The 17,926-nt window shown below is 55.3% G+C and overlaps 1 long non-coding RNA gene across 1 annotated transcript in view; it reads right to left on the bottom strand.

Moving 5' to 3' along the window:
- The window catches only part of LOC115505381, a 121,255-nt gene that overhangs the window by 4,772 nt on the left and 98,557 nt on the right, over positions 1-17,926 (bottom strand). The gene's annotated exons all lie outside the window — the stretch shown is intronic.

Below are 17,926 nucleotides of genomic sequence, written 5' to 3'. Positions count from 1 at the left end.
GTTTGTTTATTTTTGAAAGAGAGACAGAGCACAAGTGGGCGAGGGCAGAGAGAGAGAGAGAGAGACAGAATTGGAAGCAGGCTCCAGGCTCTGAGCTGTCAGCACAGAGCCTGACATGGGGCTCGAACTCATGAACCACGAGATCATGACCTGAGCAGAAGTCAGATACTTAACTGACTGAGCCACCCAGGAGCCACCTGGGCACTGAATTTTTTTTTAAATTAATTTATTTTAAGTTTTTTTTTTTTTTTTTTTTTAATTTTTTTTTTTCAACGTTTTTTATTTATTTTTGGGACAGAGAGAGACGGAGCATGAACGGGGGAGGGGCCGAGAGAGAGAGAGAGACACAGAATCGGAAACAGGCTCCAGGCTCCGAGCCATCAGCCCAGAGCCTGACGCGGGGCTCGAACCCACGGACCGCGAGATCGTGACCTGGCTGAAGTCGGACGCTTAACCGACTGCGCCACCCAGGCGCCCCTTAAGTTTTTTTTTTAATATGAAATTTATTGTCAAATTGGTTTCCATATAACACCCAGTGCTCATCCGAAAAGGTGGGCACTGAATTTTTAATGAGCCTCCCCAGAAGACTGTGGTGCACATGGGCCCAGATGTACTTTAAGAAACATTACCTTTTGCCTCACGTGTCACCTCAGGGAGAACCCAGCCACAGCTTTTCTGAGGACCAGGTTAGACCTTTGCTTTATTCTTTTGTGTGTCCAGACTCAAGATATTCCTGGTGAACTCCTGGGTCTCCCACTCAGAAGCTGGGAGCTTGGTGGCCACCCACCCAAGAATAACGGGCCTGGAACTTATCAGACAGGACTCTTTGGCCTGGAGTTGAGAAAGTCCTTCATGTGGCCAAGGTAGTCTGTACGGGGACATGTGGCCTCCAAACAAATGATGTATGAATGCAGACAAATGGTTACAGGTCCTTGGAAACACCTGAGAGATGACTTCTTTTCCTTACGTGTCACCTACTTCCCACATCATCAGGGGTGGGATTCCATTCCTTACAGCCTTGTCTGCAGGGTGGGCAAGGGTTCCAAATTCAGTTTGCTGGGAACTTTCCAGACCCCCACTCCCCTGCCCTCTCCCAGCCCCCATTAAAGAGCAGTTTTCCCTTAGGGCCCCAGGCTCCTCTATGCTGGGGCAGTTCTGCGCAGTTCACGGCCCTTCACCCCCAGCAAGGGTCTTCTCTGAATCAGAGTGGCTTTCATTTAGAGATTCCAGGACAGAGCACACAGAAACCTGGGCAGCCCCCAGAGGCTCCACGCAGGGTGGGTGCAGCTCAGGGGACGGAAACACAGGCTGGCCTGGGGATCAGCATCATCACGTCTGCTGTCCTGTTTACCCCTACTGCCACATTGGTTTGTCATGTTTTCTTTGCTTTATCTTTTTTTATTTTTTATTTTTTTTGACAGAGAGAGAGAGCGCGCGCAGGGGAGGCACAGAGAGGGAGGGGCAGAGAGAGAGGAAGAGAGAGAATCCCAAGCAGGCCCCATCCACACTGTCAGCACAGAGCCCAATGCAGTGAACTCACAAACCCTGAAATCATGACCTGAGCCGAAACTAAGAGTCGGATGCTTAACGGACTGAGCCACCCAGGCGCCCCTGTTTTCTTTGCTTTCAAGGCTTATGTCCTTACAAGACTCGGTCTAGACACACTTCCTCTGGGGTCTCCTAGAGCTTAGCACTCACCTACGTGGCTATAATTGCATATGTATGAGCCCGTCTCCCCCAAACAGGAGAGCCTTGAGGTGGCCAACCTTCCTGGACTTGGCAGTTTGCATGGAAAGCCCCAGATCCCAGGAAGCTCCTCAGTCCTGAGGAGGAAACCTGAAGGACCAAACTGTACTTAGCCGCTGAGGCCAGACCTTCTCCCAGCTGACTTGGGATAAAGAAGGAAGAAAGGGGCTATGATTCTTGACCCAGGAGAAGAGAAAGCTGAAGGAAAGGCAACGGGAGAGTGGAAAGGGGTTGGGTTCTCAGCCAGTCCCCGTACAAGTTCAAGTTCAGCCTCTCAGAGGGGAAGCTCGATGCCTGGTCTACGGCAGGTGCCCTGCATCAGAGCATTGTTGATAGTGACATAATTGGTGAATTCCTTTCCTAAATCCAAGTTCCGTCCCTGCCCCCAGGCGCAGCCCCTCCACAGCCTCTCTTGGGGGAAACGGAGCTCCTCCTGCTGGCTCCTCCCGGCACCCAGAGTGCTGATTCCTTCCCTCCCTCTCTGTGCTCCAGGGTCTGCAGCTGCTTGGGACCTTCCTCCCTGGAAGGTGGCACAAGCCAGCTCCCGTGCATAACAGGGAAGAAGTGGCTTAAAGGCAGGAAACAAAGCCCTGAAGCAAGGAGCCCTGTTCTCCATTTGGAAAATAAGACCACTAAGTATTGAATGTTCCAGAGCGTGAGCACTGGAGCTGACTAGCAACCCAGGTCCTAGAGGTGAGGTCATGCAGAGCACTTCTCGCCCCAGGTCCCAGCCTGACCCTGGACAGAAGGCCTTCTTTACACACCTGCTCAGGGGTCTCCTCACCACATCATTAGCTTCTAGGAGCAAAAAAGCTAAGGGTCTGAATAAAGCAACTTCACCCTCTGCACTGGCTTCCTTCAAAAGGCTGCTTCCCAAAGCCTCAGTCTCCAAAAAGCATGGCCTGCTGGGGCACTGTCAGTTCCTGAGATGCTTCTGCAAGGGGCTGAAGCTGGAAATCCATGCCCAGAGCCCGGTCTCCCCGGGGCAGTAAATGCCCTGACCCTGGCCTCTCCCTAGGGATCTCTATGATTGGGATCACCTACAGGGCCTGGTGCTGAAGGATGGTGGCTTTGAGGACACAAAGGCCTGGTTCACACAGGCCTGAAACTGCACAGGCCCTTCCAGAGAGGTGAGGCAGGCTGTCTCCCGGCGGTGGGGAAACTGACCAGGCAGAGGTTGGCCCTGCAGGCCTCCGTCCAGGACATCATGTGAAAGGAAGTACCGACCGGCGGACTACCGAATACCGGGACGTGTGGCTCACCTTTTACGCTCCAGTTCGCAGCCTGTCAGCCCAGCGCACGTGGTGTGATCTCTCAGCGCCAGGTTCGGTATCCTCCCTGGGCTCCTTTGCCAAGCGAGCTGTCTAAGCCATTCTAGGGCATTCCATCTGGCAAGCGCCAGGGGTGAGAGCATCCCCCTCTGAAAAACCTCCACCAATAGGGGCTGGAGTCAGCAGGCCCCTCCCACACGCCACGGCTCATCTGTCCTTGGGTTCCTGAGAGGCTCTCAGGTGGTGCTGAGCCCCAGCTGCACACAGTGGTCAATCAGCTCAACAACACTCCCCAGAGCTGGCCGAGCTTCCTTCCCTGTGCCACTCCCCCTACCCCGGTCCCCTGACCCTGATCCCATGGATCATTTCCCAAATGTGTGCCCCTGCACACAAGCCCCCACCCAGGAGGGGTAGAACCCAGGGTAAGACCCAAGTTGACTTGCTCAGACACCGACACTATTGCCTTATGTCAATCTCAGGTTTACTAGTAACATCTTACACATGAAAGCACTTTACGGAGTCTCGTTCCGTGACTATAGCTGTGTAAATAATTACCCCCAGAACTTACCGGTGTGAAACGGCTATTTGTGCTCAGAGATTCTGTGGGTCAGTAACTCTGAGAGGGCGCAGTGGGAATGTGTGTCCAACGATGAAGGCTGGCTCGCTCACATTTCCAGCGGGTGGAGCCCTCTGTTGGCAGGGAGCTCCATTCCTCTCCACGCATGACTTCTCGTGGCCCCCGTGGCTGGCCTCCGCCACAAAGTCCGCCCCCAGAGTCAAGGGGCACCAGGCCAATTTGGGAAAATACAATCTGCCACAGGTCCTTTGCACATGATCTCACCCAATTCTTACAAAAGAGACTGCATCTTGTCTTTGGGTTTCCAGTGTTTAGCTTAGTGCCTGGCACACGGCAGGTATGCATTGCATTGCATTTGTCTTGTGGAAAGAGACAGGTTTTAGGGTCAGACTGACTTGGGTGTGACGCCTGCTTTCGTTGCTTACCACCTCTATAATCCTGGGCAAGTTATTTAGCTTCTCAGAGCCTCTGTTTCCTAACCTTTAAAATGAGAACCAAAATGCCCATTTCACAAGGCTGGGGCTAGCCCTGGATGTGTCCAGTTGTGATGCGCTGGGCAGATTCATCATACCTGGCGGGTGCTCAGGTTTTCTTGGTTTATTCTCCTTCCATTCCATCTCCCCCCCCCCCCCCCCCAGCACAAGGACCGATGGCTTCTTGGACTTCCCAGCAGGTTCATGGACCAACACGAGAAGAAACCTTCAGTCGTGCATCCGGGGCCTTGGCAACAGGCCGGGTCGGAAGAAGTCAGGGTGACGAGCTTCAGCAGGCTCTCTGGACACTTGCTGCTCAGCCCAGAACTTCGAGCAGTAACCCAGCTCCCCTGATGGAATCTCCCTCCCGAAGTTCAGACTCTTCGGTTTCTCAGATGCCCTGGAGATTCTCCCAAAGTCTCACGGGCAGTGGGGAAACCTGCCCACCTCTCCCCAGAGTACTGCCTGGACTGCAGTCGTGCTTCCAGAAGCCTGATGTCAGGTGCGCCTGGGCACACCCACTGAGGTGCAGCTTGCCTCACCCCTCACCCTACCTGATGGGTGGGGGCCCTCCCTCGCACTCTAGAGCTCAGGTGACTTCAGTTCCAGAAGATGTCTTACTCACAATGTCCCCTGTGCCCTTGTACATGCTGTTCCCTCTGCCTGGAATGCCCTTCCAACGAACTGCCTACGCTGTCAATTCCCTCTTGCCCGTATCACCTACAAAACCTTCTCTTGGCTTAGATATTCCGTCATCAAGGAGGCTTTCCTGGGTCCTTCCCGCCAAGACGGCAGTCTGCTGCTCCATAACCATTTTAATTTGTCTGTCTGTCCACCAGGCCGAGAGGATTTGTCCCATTCTCAGCTATCTCTCCACCGACTAGCACAATGAATGGCCAGCACTTTTGGTGTTTGACGAGTCAGTGGCTTGGTTCTCCTGCACGTGGGGTACCCCTCTCCTTGGTGGCTGCCCTCCCCCTACACTCAGGGATTTAGTTGGAATTCTGGGCCCCATCCTGGGGTCCCACAGCAACTCCCACCCTCTGACCGAGGTCTCCAGTTGGAGCCCACTGGGCATCGCCTCCAGGATTAGTCCCGGACTGACCATGCCTGAGCCTTTCCAAAGCCTGGTCATGTGGGCAACGTACAAAAATAGTAAGTGGTTCCCCTGGCAACCACCACAGCAGATGGTAACCAGCACGGACAGTCTTGGAAAGCCTTGAGACCGGGAGGAAAAGAAAGCCCGTGCTGGCTGGCAGCTATTCTGCCCCGAGCCAGGCCACGGGCCCATCTGAGCTGCCTCTCCTCCTCTCTGGGCTTCCTGGGGATCACCTGCTCTGAAGCCCAAAGGGAAAAAATGAGCTAGAGGAGTCGCCCATCTGCCCATACCATGCACCGCTCTCAGTCCCTGCCTTGCCGCCTCCGTCCCCTCCGCAGGGGGTCAGTGAGGACCTCCACTGGCTGCCCTGCCCCAACCAGATGAGGCCTCCGGCACGAGACTCAGTCTTGCTGCCGGAGGCCTCGTATCGGGTGTGTCCGTTGTGCCAAGCTTGTCCCAGGCCTCCCCTGGACTGTCTGGGTCTCTGCCCAAGTCCTCAGCCCCCTGGCTCTGGGCCCTCCCCCACCCTCCAGCCCGGCCCACGGCCTTGTTCTCGCCAGCCCTCCCCCCACTGCTCAGGCTCAGCCCCACCTGAGCCCCTGCTCTTGTCTGCACCAGCTCCGCTCTAGGACACGCACAGGGCTTGGGGCTCCACGGGCTGAGCTTCTGGAGGCCCCTGGGGTGTGGGAGTCAGGGGGCAGGAGCTGCTGAGGGTGGCAGGAGAAGAGACCAGAAAAGCACTGCCAGAGGGTGACGCCAGAGTGAGCTGCAGACTGTCCTCGGGAAGCCGGGTTCTAGTAGAAGCCCTGAGAGGGAAAAACCAGCAGCTGAGAGGGGAAGGTCGGAAGCAGGACCTGGAGTGAGACCCCGAGGCGTCTGGAAGGGAAGCCCAAGGTGTCCAGGGATGCTTGGTGGGCATGGCACTGTTTGGGGCCGGCCTGGCCAATCCTGCTGCAGCTGTCTCTTCCCTGTTCGCGAGCCGGACTTCGACTCCCCTCTCATTCCCCCTCGTCCCCGCGATACTGACTTTGCCGCATCCTCCTGCCCGTGGTCACCTCCACTCGGGCAAGCTCAGCCCCGTACTCGCCCCTCCTGGCTGCCCCTGCTTCCTGCCTCCTCTGCCCGCTCACCCCGCTCCTTAGTGTTGCTGCGGACCTCTTGCCTGCGTCTCCTGCTGTGTCGATAACATCACAAACGCGGCACCTCCCTAGCGAGGCATGAGCCGTGTGTCGCCACTAGGTATCTGCTACTTCATTTGATCCCCTGCGAGGAGGTACGAACATCCTGCAGATGACAGACCGGGTCTCAGCAAGAATAAGTAACTTGCCAGGGAAACCACACCTCTGCTGCTGACTAGGTCCTAGATTCCTGGGATTCCAACCCAGGTCTTCCTTCCATCCTGTGTTCTTCTCACCCTGTCTCCTTCCACCTGGGCATTGGCTCCGCTAAGGGAGGCCCATCCCAGGGCAGGTGGAACTGGGATGCAGCAGGCTGGTCTGGTGGCAGACACCCTGAGGTTCTCTTGAATGAGACTCCTTTGCGCTAAGGATGTGCGCTACCCGGTCAGGGTGCTGAGCCCCATGGCATCACCCAGAGGGAGGCGGTGTGATCCAGGCCCACCTGTGGGAGGTCATAGCCCGATGGTGGCAGCCACAGGCTACCTCAGGGACAGGTGAGGCCATGGGACCAGCGATAACCACATGGAGGGCAGCTGAGCCACGGATGGGGGCCGCTTGGGCTCGTCTCTGCATGTTGCTGCCCCTGCTGCCCAGGGCCCTGAGGTAAGGGTTTGACCTCAGCATTGAGCAGCCTCCCAGGAGCCGGACCCCAGAAACACATCTGTTACCCTCCTGCCTGAGCCCTCCCTCCCCCTCTTTCCCATGTAGCCACGACCCTCCCCTTAACCGGCAGCTATAACCCTCCCTCTGGTCCCCACCATCCTGCCAAAGCTCAGGCAGTCTCCTTTCCCCAACGTATTAATTTCCGCAGATTTCACATATCCATTCACCAAAGAACCGTGTGCGTATTTCATGCCTCCTATGTGTCCAGCAGCAGTCCAGGTCTCGGGGGTGGGGTGGGGAGTGGTGGCATGGGGAGAAAAGCCAGGAAAATAAGTGCAGGAAAATAAATGCAAAAGCTATCCCCGCTCTCAAGGCTCCAAGGAGGAGAGCGGTAAGCTGAGTTGCCAAAAGGTTTCCCCGGCACCAGGAGCTGGTGATCCGGGAGGACCCCAGCCACAGGGTCTTGAGAGGGGCACGAAGGCTAGGGCACGAAGGTGCCGAGGGATGTTGGGATCTTCAGGGAAGCTTTTGGCCCACCCGTGACCCCCGTGCACGGGACAAGAGTGCCTCCTGGTGGTTGATTCATGGAACGCTCCAGCAGCTGTTGTGTAAAGCCCAGAGGATTAAGCTCCCCTCAAGAACTTCTATTTTTGGTTCCCAATATTTCCATAATGAAACGCTAACGGGAGCAGCCAGAGGCTTCTCAAAGGACCCGGAAGCTGTGCTGCCGAACTCCTGCGTTCTGGTATGGGTTCTCCAGGGGTCAGATCTGCTCTTTGCTCTCGGGTGCAAGTCTCTTCCATGTGGGCCGATTAGAGGGTCCCAGGGCAGCGACCATACGTTCGCTTTGTTGAGCCTGGCCTCAGAGGGAATGCTGTGTGCACATTCAGAGTGACGTGTTGGAAAGAACACTGGATCCAGGATCGGGAGGCTTGGACGCTCGCCCCACGCTCCACGTCAGCCGCTAACCAGTGGTGAGATACTTGTTACAATAATAGCTACATTTTATTCAGTATTTACTGAATGGCAACGGGAGCTTTAGGTACACCACATTGATCCTCACAACAAACCTCCAATGTTGGGATTATTATGAGTTCCATTTTATAGGTGAAGAAATCAAGGCACAGAGAGGTTGAGTAATTTTCCCAAGCTTACAGTGTGTGGCAGTCAGGACTTAGGCTCATGTTTCTGGAGACCCAGTGGGCTCCACTGAATTATGGACCTAAAAGAATCGGAAACTAGTTGGCAGGGTCCGCAGAGTGGTGTTTTTAGATGTCCCCAGGTGATCGTGACGTGGAGCCATCTTCAGAATCTATAGAATCGTGCCTCACAGCAGCTCTAGCATTCAATGAGCCCAATGCCATCTACGGTCCAGGAGGTGAAGTTATGACAAGGGAGGAGCCTGGCTTAGGCTCCAATCCCCCTGCGTGGACAGCTGCCCACAAGCACAGCAGACTGATCCTCCTGCCTGCCATGCTCTCAATCTGGAAATGGAGAGCCACCGCCTTCTACAACTTTGTTCTCAGAGTGTTAAGCCTCCATACCCCTCATTCATAGATCCACCACCCATCAGTTCATCACAGCTCATCTAGAACGTTTTATACTTTTAAGTCGGTGCATTTGACAAACCCTTATTGAGACCTACTATGTGCCAGGCGCTGGGCTAGATCCTGAGACTGCGGTGGTATAGGAAGCCAGCACGGTCCCGCCCTTGTGAGTTGCTACCTAGAGGAGATTGGCAATAAACACACCATGAAAACACAGAATTGCACGCCGACATGTGCTGTGCAGGAAAAGACTACACGCAGTGATGGAGAAAAACAGGGTGGCAGGGGCCCTAATTAGACAGAGTGGGCTGGGATGATCTCTCTGAGGAGGTGACAGTTAAACCGAGACAGTTAAACCAGTTTTAGCTTGTACCTTCCATTGGCACCGGGGTTCCACTGTGTTTACTACGTGCTGAGCAATGTAGCACAGACCTTGCTTTTCTCTGAGCTCCTGAGCTCCTCCTCCAGGACGGTGAGGCGGGCCCTGTGATGTCTCCTCCGCCAGATGTCCCTCCGGAGATGAAGAATTTTGAGCTTCCTTTTGACAGAAGATCTCAAACCAGGGGCTGTTTGGCGGTGGGATGGAAACAGGGCGCAGGCGCTGGCAGTTGAGAATCCGAGAAGTCTCTGCCCATCAGAGCCATGAAGTTCTGATACCCACGGGGCAGGACTCACAATCCAGCTTGCAGGGAGGGAGCTTGTGGTCTGTGTGGATGCACACACACACACACACACACACACACACACACACACACGTGTGCAAGAGGGGAGACTCCAGCTCATGGGTGTGCTGGTCTCCTCACCCCCCTTCTGCTTTGCTGGGGCTGACCCCGGGGTAATCCACTTCCGGCTTTGCCAGCGGCGGCCTGTTGGACTGTGCCAGTAGGAGGCGCTCTAGGGGGCTGGAAAGCCCGAGGGGAGGCCCGCCCCTCCCTGTTTATCTCCTGTTCCTGCCACGGCCCCTCAAGTGTTGCTTCACCCCAGCAGCAACCGAATCCAATCTGCAGTATTCCAACACTTGGGAAATTCTGTCGCCCCTCCCCCGCCCTGAGAACGTCAACACCAGCTGGCAGGCGCCCCCACCTCTGACCTCTGGGTCTCAACCCATGCAGGGATCACCCCTGTTTCTGAGTTTTAACAATTCCAAATGCTTCCCGTTGGTGCCGGGCCCTGGGCTGGCGGTGCCTCCAGCAGCTGCCACCTCCGTGACACATTTTTTGCATTCTCTGACATTAGTATCAGGTGGCCCAAACCATTTTCTGGTCTCTGGGGGATATTGCGCCCGGGGTGGGCTCCGGGAAGAGCAACAACAGTTTTTTGACCCCCCGCAGGTGGTTAGTAACTGATGTCCTCTGAGAAAGAAGTTTGTCCTGGGAGAGGTCAGTCTGTTCTCAGCTCCTCCCCGTGCAGACCTCAGCACCTCCGGGAGAAGGGACAGTGAGGGAAGAGGGGCCAAGCGCCATCTCAGGTCCAGCTGTCTCTGGCACACCTCTCACTTCACCCCACCGCTGCTGAACTGCTGCTCCTTATCCCTGGCCTGGCCCGGCCTGCCCACAGAGCGCCCCCTGGAGGTGAGGCCGCGGGCTTCTCTATGGCTCGCCGTGTGCCTGTGAAGGTTCTGAAGAAGGGGTGGGTTGTTCTGGAACGTTCCTCCTTGAGTGTGGTATGGCCATGCCTCAAGCCCAGGCCAGAGCAGACGCTCCGGAAGATCTGCTGCACGACTAAGGCACAGGGTGGCTGCTCTGTCACCTACCCACAAGGTCACCTGCCCCTGCAGCAGCCCCACAGGACTGGCCAGCCAGCAGCCGTGCCCTGAGAAGGTGGACCACTCAGTTCCGGTGTTGGAAAATTCCAATGGATCATAGCAGCGGAGGGAGCTGAGGGCACTGAGGTGCAACTCTTGAGCTGGGTGGCCAATGCAAGCGGAACTGAGGGGGCAGCTGGGCAGAGGGGAGAGACATGACAGGAGACTCTGGGGCCTTTGGGGGAAGAACAAGGATGTGCTGCCTCAGATTCTCAGAGTTTCTGTTTCCTTTCCCATTCGTGTCTTTCTTGCCAATAAAATCTCTTCCTGAAGTGACTTGACTGAGTCTTTGTATCCTTGCTAGCAGAAAAGCCCAGGATATGGAACCTAAGGGGGAGCCTGGCAGCAAGGAAAGAAGGGAAAGGAAGGGGAAGGGGAAGGGGAAAGGGAAGGGAAAAGGGAAGGGGAGGGGCATGGGGAGGGGGAGGGGAAGGGAAGAGGAAGGGAAGGGAAAAAAGGAACCAGCATTTACTGAAGACCTGCTATGTGACAGGCACTGCTTGGAGAGCAGCTCTGGTGGATGGGGGGTGGGCGGGGAGCAGGGGGAGGGTTGGAAGGACAGTCTCAGAAGAAGGGGTGGGTAGTGGAAGGCTAGATGACAGAACCTGCACAAAGCAGGCGGGACAGGTGGCAGGAAGCTGGGCCACCAGGCAGGACCAGCTCTCTACCCTGACATACTTTCCTGCTGTCTAGCTCTTCTGGGTTTTGGTGGTGAGGGCGGAGAGTGAGGGAAAGATACAATTTCTCAACCAAAAGCAAACAAAGAAACACTGTGCAAAACATAGCCCTGCTGACAGAGACACCGGGCCAGCTGTGTGGGTCAACACGGCTGGCATGTGTCGCAGGCTTTTGAGAGATGTGCAGATGTTCAGATGTACCCGAAGAGTCCACCAGGTTCTAGTTCATGAAGGGTCCCCCCTACCATGGGGTGTTTCTGAAGGGACTGATATCAAAAGCCCTCGTGTCCATCCAGCTCCTTTTTGCACCTCTCAAAATCTTTCACGGCTACCGGCTCAGTTGATGTTCAAACATCTGGGACCCCCATCTCCCCAGCCATGTAAGTCTGGGGTGAAAAAATGGTCACATGAACATGCACTAACAGTCTTTCTTGGGCTTGGTGCCTCCCTCAGCCCCCATGTGGGACCTCCAGGTTTCGCCCTTGGGGTTATCCCAAGGAAGTATCATGGCTGAGCTCAGGAGCTGGGTCCTTCCTACTTCAGCTCCAGTTTTCTGAGGTGACATTTGCAGCAACTGCCTCAGTACCTCCAAAGCTCGAGAAGGTGCAACATCAAGGGGTTGGGGGAAGGATGGGATGGGTGGAATACTGCCCATGCAGGTAGCGGCTCCCATGGGTTGAGCCAGACAGCCACATCCTGCCTCTCTGCCCAGGGCCATGTGAGCCCTTCCAATACTGGTGGCCTTGGGTCCCTGGATTTCACAAGGTTCTTAGGCAAGCAGCCTTGCCTGTGGTCTCCCCGGATGCAAACCCTTAGGGGCCAGGTTAGAAGCAGAACTGAGTGACCAACACTGAGTGGTTCCCCAAGTTGTCCTTCCTCCTTTCCCCAGGAATGTGCCCTTCCTCCCCAGGAATGTGCTCACCACTCTGGGCCAAGACCATCTGCCTTTTCTCTTAGAATGAATTCTTTCTCAAAAGACACCAGTGGACTCCTGGAGTTCGAGCTCACAAGATGTATCTGAATTTCAGAGCAAATCCCACCATGCATAGGTTTTATTATCTTCATGTCATGAGTGGGGAAACGGAGGCCCTGAACATTACATGACTTGCTGAGGTCACACAGAGTCTTCAGAGCCCTAATGCCTCATCAGTCCTATGTTCCTTTCCCCACATCACGCTATATATCACCTCCCAGTTGGACAGAGGTTTGTTTCAAGATGGCCACCATGACTGTCTGAACCCAGCAGGTCTAACACGGGTACTTTGAGGTATCACTGCAATGGCTCCCACCCAGACCCTGCATTGGAATCACCTTTGGTGCTTTGAAAAACACAGATTCGGGGCGCCTGGGTGGCTCAGTCTGTTAAGCATCTGACTTCAGCTCAGGTCATGATCTCACAGTTTGTGAGTTTGAACCCCCCATTGGACTCTGTGCTGACAGCTCAAAGCCTGGAGCCTGCTTTAGATTCTGTGTCTCCCTCTCTCTCTCTGCCTCTCTCTCTCTCTCAAAAAAATAAACATTAAAAAGATATATATATATAAAAAGAAAAACACATATGCCAGGAGATCCTGATATGCTAAATTTGGGTGAGCCCAGGCAACTATATGGTCGATTCTCATTATTCGAGGTAGTTATATTCTACAGAGTCTCTGGCAACAGTGAATTAGCAAACTCTGAACCTTTGCCCTTGGGGAAAATACAGGGTTAGGGTCTTGTGAGCCTCTGAACACAAACTTTTCATCAACTGAAACAATCGATAACCTTCTGTTTAAAGACTATTTGATACGTATTGCGGATCTATTAATGTTGAACTTGGCCATCAGCGCTGTAACTCAACGCCCGAACGAAGCTTGCCTGACACTGATCTTTTCTCTACAGGGCCCATCTCTCGTGCTCGGGAACACCAGACGGCCTGGCAGCGCTACCCTGGCGAAATCACCAACGAAACCACAAAAATCCAAAAAAGCACGGCAACACTCAGACTGAGAACAGGGCACTTGGTTCCAGTGTGGGAGCAGACATGAGAAGGCAGAGCATCGTCTCGTGGCCTCAGCTGGGAATGTCCAGGCAGGCAACTCAGATTTTTACCACTCTGCATGTTGTTCCCAAAGGACCGCAAAACAGCCCTGAGTATTGCTTTGGGGGGTAACACATTTTAGTAGATAAACCGGCAAATGAAATCCATGAATGCTGCGGATCCATTGCATGTTCAAGGCTCTGTTTGCCCAGCAACGTGCCGCGTCTTACGGCAACTGGCAGCGGGAGTTGTAAGGAGGTGGCAGAAGGTCCAGAGGACAGGCTGAGGGGTGAGCGGGCTGCTAGGGAGGGTCTGCTGAGGAGGGCAGCCGCGGTGGCTTCTGGGCTATGACTCTGCCCCTGTCTCTGCACCCGAATCACTAGAAATCCTGGATGTCCTTGCCTCTGCAAGCTGGTGGCTCGGGATTCAGAATGCGGCTTCTCTACCGAAATCCCGTTTGGTAGGCTGGTCCTCAGCCTGGGTCACAGAGGTCCACTCCACGCCTAGTTAGATAAAGTGGTGGATGGGGCGCCTGGGTGGCGCAGTCGGTTAAGCGTCCGACTTCAGCCAGGTCACGATCTCGCGGTCCGTGAGTTCGAGCCCCGCGTCGGGCTCTGGGCTGATGGCTCGGAGCCTGGAGCCTGTTTCCGATTCTGTGTCTCCCTCTCTCTCTGCCCCTTCCCCGTTCGTGCTCTGTCTCTCTCTGTCCCAAAAAAAATAAATAAACGTTGAAAAAAAAATTAAAAAAAAAAAAGATGAAGTGGTGGCATCATGGGGCACAGGTCCAAGCCCTCACTGCAGCTTTCCACTCCCACCCCAGGGCTCAGGGCTTCAGGCAGTGCTGGGCGGGGGTTCCTCAAGGGTGGTCTCAGGTGGAGACTGAAGACAGGTGAGCTGGGCAGGCAGTGGGGGAGGTCTGTCTTTTGTAAGGTAGGGTGACAGCCGGGGCCTATGTTTTCAGTAGGGAAGGGGCACAGGCATCTGGGGGTGGGGAAATGGAGAGGAGGTCTGTGAGGACAAGCCGGGGAAGGGACATTCTGCAGCCACAAGCCTCCCTGCACTTGCTGCCCACTGGGTCACAGACATCCTCTGAGGTCATGGGCATGGGTCCGAGGGGCCTCCAGCGGCTCAGCAGGCATTTCCAGGTGGGGGGTGTCCAGCCAGGCCTGTGTCAGACCTGAGGCCGAGGCCAAGCCTTGTGCTGCCTTGCTAGCTCTCCCCTCCGGCACAGGAGCCCCAGTGAGTTGGGACACCCTCCTCCCGCCTCGAGCTGACACCTGAACACCCCACCCCTGCTCAGACACTCTTGTTTGCCCTTTCCCCCACCCCCTCCCAGGTCCAGCTGAAGTGGGGGTGGGTGTGGGCGGAAGGAGTAGCAGGACAAGGGACAGGGCGGGCCCCAGGAGATATAAACCATGATAAACACACAACCTTGCTTTATGTGAGAACTGCGGCTTATCTTGTGTGCATACTTCTTCTCCAAGGCACCCGTCACAGCTTAGGCTCAGGGATACCCCTGGTTTGACCTGATGCCTTGTTTGCCACAAGAAGGAAAAGGGTGGAGGCCTGATCCAGTTTGTTCCAAAGCAGGTAAACAGAATTCACAGTTCAACGTTCTTCAGGAAGCTCTGAGCCCAGGGCTCAGAAGAGGACTTGGGTCCTGGCCAGGGAGCCCTGGGGAGTGGCCTCAGGTGACTAATGGCCGATGTCTGCCTGCTCTTAGGGGGATGAGCATTTCCTGGCATTGGGGAGGAATGAGGTGTGAGGGTAGAAGGCTCCAGGGCTGAGCTGGGGAAGGGGATTTGAGACCGAGCTTGTACCAGGCCTTAGAATCAGTGCCTGTCTTACCTGCGCCGGGCCTAGAAGCTCAGGGTCCTGCCCACCCTCTAGCTCACTGGGCTGCCAGCTGTGTGTGTGGGAGGGGAGATGACCCTTCTGGGAAGCCCCTGTCCTGGGGTTATTGCAGCTTCCAGAAGGACTGGGGTCGAGGGGATGAGGTTCATGCTCAGAACCTGTGAGGAACCATGACAGGACAGCAAGCTCCTTGAACCTGTATCTCCAGAATTCTTCTGTCTTTTTTTTTTTTTTTTTAATGTTTATTTATTTTTGAGAGAGAGAGACAGAGCGTGAGTGGGGGAGGAACAGAGAGAGAGGGAGACGCAGAGTCCAAAGCAGGCTCCAGGCTCTGAGCTGTTAGCACAGAGCCCGACACAGGGCTCAAACCCATGAACCATGAGATCATGACCTGAGCCGAAGTCAGACACTTACCCTCTCACTGTCTCTTTTTAAAGGGTTTAATGTTTATAAGCTTGAAACAAACAAACAAAAAAATCCTGGGGTGCCTGGCTGGCTCAGTCAGTTAATCATCCGACTCTTGGTTTTGGCTCAGGTCATGATTGGGTTTGTGGGTTCGAGCCCTGCATCAGGCTCTGCACTGACACTGCTTGGGATTCTCTCTCTCTCCCTCTCTCTCTGCCCCTCCCCAGCTTGCATGCTCTCTCTCTTTCAAAATAAATAAATAAACTTAAAAAAAATCCTAATTGATGACTGTCTTACTTCTTTTCCTCCCTAAACGGGTCCGTTCTCTCCCTCTCCCCTTTCCTCCGTTTTTCCTTCCTCATTCAAACATTTATTTAACATCTGCTACAGACCAGGGGCTGGGGACAAGCTGGTTTCTCCCTAAACTGATGGCTTTGCTTGTGGGCTCCCTCCGGCTGCCCAGCCCCCACTGCACCCTTCACCCACCTTGACGGAAACCACCACCTCACGGGGCAGCCGGGAGGGCAGTAGAATGTGCCCCACTCCACCCAGGTGCCATGCACAGCCTGCCGGGCATCTGGCATTCCTTTTGGCCCCTGCTGGCCCTGGCTGAGGTTTGTGACCTGCCCTGGTAGCAGGGGCCTCTTCCTGGAGGACGTCAGTTTGCCCCTCCTGGGCTCCGCCCCTGCCTTCATTCATAGCCCACTCACCCAGGTGCCTCACTCTGCGCAGCTGCAGGGCTCTGGGCTCCTATATGGGGCTCTCTTTGGGACTGGCTTGCACGCCTGTGTGCGCGCGTGTGTGTGTGTGTGTGCATGTTTGCACCTCCACACTCTCCCCATCAGCCTGGGAACTCCCCAAGGGCAGGAATTATTTTTCTTCTTCCCTCTGGACGCTTGGTCTACGGTCCTGACCAACTGTCCTGATGTCCTAAGGGAAGGAACACTGGAGCCCCAGGCAGGATTTCGAGGGGAGAAGAATCAGAAAGCTGTCCCTTGCTGCTTCTTCCCTGTCCCCCCCACCTCAGCCTGGCATGCACAGGGTGGTCACCTCAAATGGGCTTTCCGGGACTCTGGCTGGCGGAGAGGGGGTGCTGAGCCAGGACAGGCAAGGCCCCCCACAAGACAGGGAGAGCCCAACCAGGAGTACTCTGGGATGGCTTTTAAACGCGGCTCCATGAGGTGAACCTAGGAGCTTTTGCAGGTGGTCCCAGGGCCTGGGGCATGAGGGGCCTCATGGGGTGGTGGAGGAGGCAGGGCCCCCCGCCCCTCGACCCTTGCATCAGTCAGTGTAGCTCCTCCATTTTTATCCGGCTGCTGTCTGCTTGCATTTGAAGAATGTGCTTCTGCAGCCTCAAAGGTTAGCAAACCTTCAGCCTACCCTAAGCCTACAGCTTTCCCTTGTTCAAATGATCCTCTAGCCCCCAGTCAGGGGTTGTGGCCCTGTGGCTGTAGGACTCCAGCCCCCAGTCCCCCGCACGCTGTTAGTTGGAGAAGGCAGGCCCAGGGCTAGCTCAGGGCTACGAGTGCAGCACGTGTGGATGAGAATCAGATCGGGAGGGTGGGGGAGACAGGGATGGGGTGCTTCTGTGGCCCTAGGACTCAGGGGTGCTGGGATCCCAGATGAGGGAAAAAGCCCTTGCCTAGGAGTCCAAAGACATGGCTCTGCTTCTGGCTACCATTCACCAGCATGGGGCCCCAGGGACCCTAAGGAGTTGACTCAACTTTCTTACCTGTGCAAAGGGAGGTGACACCATCTGCCTGTACCTATGGATTATACTGTGGAGCTCAGTGTGCTTTAAAGACTGCCAAGTTTGGGGGCACCTGGATGGCTCAGTTGGTTGAGTGTCCAACTTTGGCTCAGGTCATGATCTCGTGGTTCGTGAGTTCAAGCCCCACATCGGGCTCTGTGCTGACAGCTCAGAGCCTGGAGTCTTCTTCGAGTTCTGTCTCCCTCTCTCTCTGCTCCTCCCCCACTCATGCATGCTCTGTCTCTCTCTCTCTCTCTCTCTCTCTCTCTCAAAAATGAATAAACGTTAAAAAATAATTTTAAAAGCCTGTCAAGTTTTGCTGTTCATATGCAAGGTGCTGCTATGGCTATGGGCACTGTCACCAGGGGGCAATGAGGGTCAGGGCTGTCCTGGGGACTCAGAGCAGCTCCTGGGCTGGTGCTTCTGAGCTGAGCTTTACAGGAACGAGAGAGAGTCACCAGCTCAGTCGTGGGTAGGGGATCGTTTGGGAGGTCACGGCCAGACCCCCCCATCCTTGGTACTCTGTGGGCTTTTAGAGGTTTTGCTAAAAATGGAGTGGGTGTCCCTAGGCACCCTCAGAGGGCTCCAGAGCCTTTGGGGACAGCAGGGCATTTCTGTTAGGCATAACACTGGGACTTTCAGAGTCAGCCCCAGGACACAAATCTTTATTTCCACCCTTCAACAGCTAACCTAACCTGCCTGCCCCAATCCGCATGGTACAAGACCCCACCTTCACCCCAGAGAAGCCGGGCAGGGTGTGGCTTGCCATGTCTGGACTGGTGGCTGAGTGGGGTGGGGTGGGGAGGGGGGCCGGAAGAGGGGGAGCTTGGATGGGGAGAAGCTCACATCAGTGGTGGGGTGGAGACTGCCTCCTGAGAGAGGGAAGCAAGCAGGCGGCGCCTCAGGAGTGGCTCACGGCAGGGAG

The sequence above is a fragment of the Lynx canadensis genome, chromosome F1, assembly GCF_007474595.2.
Source record: "Lynx canadensis isolate LIC74 chromosome F1, mLynCan4.pri.v2, whole genome shotgun sequence".
NCBI lineage: Eukaryota > Metazoa > Chordata > Mammalia > Carnivora > Felidae > Lynx > Lynx canadensis.
This window is presented reverse-complemented; position numbering and strand designations above follow the sequence as displayed.